Source organism: Carex rostrata, chromosome 15 (genome assembly GCF_964058835.1).
Source record: "Carex rostrata chromosome 15, lpCarRost1.2, whole genome shotgun sequence".
NCBI lineage: Eukaryota > Viridiplantae > Streptophyta > Magnoliopsida > Poales > Cyperaceae > Carex > Carex rostrata.
The window spans coordinates 1,319,089-1,323,896 of record NC_135932.1 but is presented as its reverse complement, the minus strand read 5'-3'; the positions used below and the strand labels follow the sequence as shown (position 1 = coordinate 1,323,896).

Sequence of the window (4,808 nt, the reverse complement as noted above, 5' to 3'; positions counted from 1 at the left end):
TATATTATATTATATTAATTTTTCTTACGGCCATCCGGCATGAAAAATGTTGATCCGGATTATTTGTAGCAGTCTTTCGAATAAATCAAATTATATAGTATTCCATCTATTTAAAAAAAATATATATATATTAAATATTTGTAATACTTCAATACAAAAAATAAATAAATTATAAATAAAAACTGAAAAATGAAAAAAAAAAAAATCCTAAATCCGGAAAAAATTATTCCGGATTTAGGATTCAATTTCCAGAAAATTTTTTTCCTGAAATTGGTATTGAAATGAGAAATTTTTTTTCCGGTTTGGGTAGTTTTCGAAAAAAACAAGCAGTTTAGTTAGTTTTTTAAATTTATATATTTTTTGGATATAAATAAAAAAATCAGCCAATAACATGAAGCGTAATTATTATATAATGGTACATCATATTTCCATCATTCTCTCACTACAACAAATCAACCTTTCAGCGACCGGTGAAACAATCGCTGATAACAGTGTCGCCGGTCGCTGATAGTCTTACCGGCCGTTGAAAGTCCAAATTGGCCGCTGATATCACGGTCGCTGAAAATACTGTCGCAGATACTCATCTGATGACGTCACCGGTCGCTGAATGACATCCACCGGTCGCTGATAATCTTTCAGAGACCGTATTTTTCTGGCCGCTGTTATTTTGTGCTGACGTCATAATAGGATATCAGCGACCAAAATAATGGTCGCTGATAGTCTAGACCGGCCGCTGATACCCAAATTATCAGAGACCAAAACATCTAGTCGCTGATAGTAAAAACCGGCCGCTGATAGTAAAAACCGGCCGCTGATAATATTTCCATCAGAGACGAAAATAATTGGTCGCTGATAATTAGAACCGGCCGCTGATACCCTTCTGTTAAGTTTTTGGAGATTTTTTTATTTATTTATATTTGCACCATTTATTAATTGGTACCACCAGTACCAATATACAACATACAACTAAATATAAACATCGATACATACACATGCATACAACATATAAACAAATATAAACATAACATCGATACATACACATACATGCATATAAAACATCGATATCATAAACAGTATCATCTAAATGTCGAATAACATAAACATAAATACTAAATAACTGTTGGGGTTTTACGGTGCTGTAACCAAAACTCGTTTAGGCTTAAGTTGCGGAATGACCGTAGAACAAAAATTTCTACGGCCAACTTAAGCTCAGGATTAAACGGGGTATGTCAGGAAACTTTCCAAGGCGGTCCACCTTCAGTATTCCTTTGGCATCAAAACCCAATTTAATCCTTTTACAGATCTACTCCATGATTGATTTCTAAAACTTTAATCTACTTACCAATTAAATAGATTAATATAACATATTTATACCTTGTTTCCAAATCACAGTTGGAATGCAGACCGAGCGAGTAGAGCCTCACCAGGGAAGGAATCGACTCGGAGCATCAGACGTCTGATGCCTCTATCGGTTATCCACCAGGACTAACCGGAGAGCGGTTTGTTTCTTCTGCCAGAAATACCGTAAACCGCGAAATTCTGCAAAAACACTATTCACAGGGAAAAAGATGAAAACCCGTAAACACGAATTTTCGGTTGCTCAGTTTCATCAATATGCAAAACTGACATACCGCTAAATTCGGTAAAACACTATTCATCGATCCCGTAAATATACTCCACAACAACCCGCAAGATTATACGTCAACTACGTATAACTTTCTTTTCTCAACCGAAACACTATTTGGGAGAGAAACCGAGAAAGAGAGAAAATACCGATCTGTTTCGACACGAAACGGTACGAATGAATTAGTGAATTTCTCTCTACCCCTCCACCCCTATTTATAGTATTTACAAGGTATGTCATTGACACCTCATCCTTTTATATGTGAAATGACCAAAATACCCCTTCCACACCCTTCCACACTCTTCTCCATGTTTCTACACATGCAAGGTGGCATAGGTGTGAAATGACCATTTTTCCCTTGTGGATAGGATTGATGACATGTCATCTGGATAGGATCAATGACATGTCATGCGGATAAGGACGAATCTGAAAAGACCCGAATGCCCTCGGCCCGAACACAAATAATATTCGTATAATTATTCTGAACAATTATATATATATTTTTCTTGCGGTTTTTTGTTTCGGTAATTTATACAACGTGTCCTGCACATTTATAAATTAACCGGTTAACTTTTATACAACGTGTCACACACGTTTATAAATTAACCAATGTTTTTGCTTGTTATTTTTACATAACATTTATAATTTAATTATAACACGTATAATTAATTATAACCATCTTACTATTGATCATAACCAATTTATAATCAATCACAATAAGATTCTCCGATTAACTCCTATATGGTGTGACCCAATAGGATCTGTGTTATGTTGGTAAATAGAGTTAAAGCTGTTTTAACTTCTATAATCATGGGTGGCATCTGGCAACACATCATGACCATCCAATTACACAGATGATGCTGTACTGTACAATATCACGATCCAGTAAACAATTTACTTGTGTCTGTTCTTCTGTCTCATAGCTATCAGATCAGTTTCAAGGTAGATGTGTGTCATCCTTGCTAACTGAATCTTTTCTTGATCTTGAGCAGATTATCAAATATAATTACTCTTGTAATTATACCGCTAGCAGATAATCTAACTCTACCAAGGGGCCCAGTGATGCTATAGCTCGTATAGAGATACGAGGGACAAATAGTATTCTTGGTAAACTATCACTTCCTCAGCTAAGCTATACATATGGAAAAACTACCGTTATGACTGCTTTTTACGGACAGCGGTGGATAACAATCACACATACATATTTCTCAGTGGGAACGATAAATACCTCATACTGTAGAACGTGACACTGAATGAAAACATAAATGACACGAACACAATTATATTTAATGTTTCATTCGGGGTCTGTCAAATACCATGTTCCTAAAACATGTATCTATGTGATTAAAATGACATCTCGTGTCAGGTGGTTTGTAAAACTTAACCATCTTTTAATCCACATACTAACCTTATCGCGGTAATTAGTGTTCCTGCTAATTACCTTGGTCAGTGACTTTTTAAGAGTATATATCATCTATATTATGGAGTTTCACAATTTCAGTCATGAACTCGAAATGATCCATAAATTCAATAATACTCAAGGCAACAAAATGATATATAAATAAACATTCAATTCATGAACAAAGCTTTATGATAATTTATCGTATTATTGACTTCTAGATTATTACAAACTAACAATAACATAAACAGTATCATCTAAATGTCGAATAAGATAAACATAAATACTAAATAACATAAACAGTATCATCTAAATGTCGAATAACATAAACATAAATACCGAATAACATAAACAGTATCATCTAAATGTCGAGTACCATCCAAACAAGACATGAATACATAAACATCTCAAAAGTACCATCTAAGCAGTGCCATCGCCGCCAACATCCGAGTAATACCCCTCGTCATCATCGTCGTCATGATCCTCGTCATCCTGAGGAGCGGGCATCGAGGCCTGGTGTGAGCTCGAACCTCCCTGTGAGGTTGTAAGAAAGTAGTTAAATAATTAAACATTTAGAGATTTAGAATTTAGGGTTCACAATTAAAATATATTGAAATATCGAATTTTGTACCTGAGTAGCTCTGGCTAACAGCCGCTCGGATATCCGATCGGTCAGCTGATCGGTCATCCTATCGGTCATCCTATCAAGTATCCGAGAACACATCATATCGATGTACTCGTCTGTGAAATGCGGAGCCGCCGGCATAGAAGTATACGACTGTGAATAATGCGTAGCCGCGGAGCATCGCTAGGCCCACCAGAGCGATACATGGCTCTCGTCTTGCCTACAACATTTAACATAAGACAATTAATATTATCTTACAAAACTTAAAATAAATTTAAAATTTCAAAGAATGTTTATTTTACCTAGAGCACCTAGACCAAAGTTATCGCCTTGGGCAATTGTTGGGTGTGATCACGTTTGGGTTTTTGGTTACAATTTGACTCATTATCCCATGGTGAACAGCTTTTTACCAGTTCATTAGATCCATTAGATGATGACAAATTTAATTTTATTCATGTAATTACTCAATTTTAAATCAGTACCAGTACATAACTTTGGTATTCTAAGTTTTTCACAGCAATTTTATAATTGGAAATGTTACCTACCCTTATATATATTATGAAAAATCTGGTATATGCGAGATATATCAAGTTATTACCAAGGTGAAGATTTTTAACAGATCAACCCCTTAATTAAAGAAATTTGCAAAAGTGCCTATGAATCAGTACTATGAATCCAGTGGTACCGAATTTATACCGAATAACCTACATTCACAGAATTTCACAAAGTTTCACAGAAATTTGCAAAATTGGCACCGAATTTATACCCTTTAACCACCAAATTTCACAAATTTTACAGATTCAACAATATTAAAAATAAAACAGAAAATGCACTAACCTCAGTCTAGTAGTCCAGATGGGGAAGGGAAGGGCACGGCTATCCTGAGGAGATCAGTTTCGCGTAGGCAGCGGCGACGGTGCAGTCCGCTGTTCGGAGCTCAGTCACGCCGGTAGGGAGCCACGGGTTTAGAGATGGGAGAGACGGAGAGAGGAAGGGTGCGGCGAGAGAGATGGGTACGGCGACAAGGGTTCTGTCGGGTACGGCGAGACAGATGGTCGGCTACGGCGACAGAGATGGGTACGGCGAGAGAGACGGGGATCTGTCAGAGAAGAAGGGTTTTGGGGGGCGAAATTGGGGAGCAAAATTTGGGGGTCGAGATG

General features: G+C 36.6%; 1 long non-coding RNA gene across 1 annotated transcript; it reads right to left on the bottom strand.

Moving 5' to 3' along the window:
* Positions 1-3,238: 3,238 nt before the first annotated feature.
* Positions 3,239-4,808, bottom strand: LOC144565971 (uncharacterized). The gene is made up of 3 exons (XR_013515086.1): positions 4,486-4,808; positions 3,655-3,868; positions 3,239-3,557 (listed from the first exon to the last, which is right to left on the bottom strand). It is a non-coding gene; the product is annotated as an uncharacterized LOC144565971 (long non-coding RNA).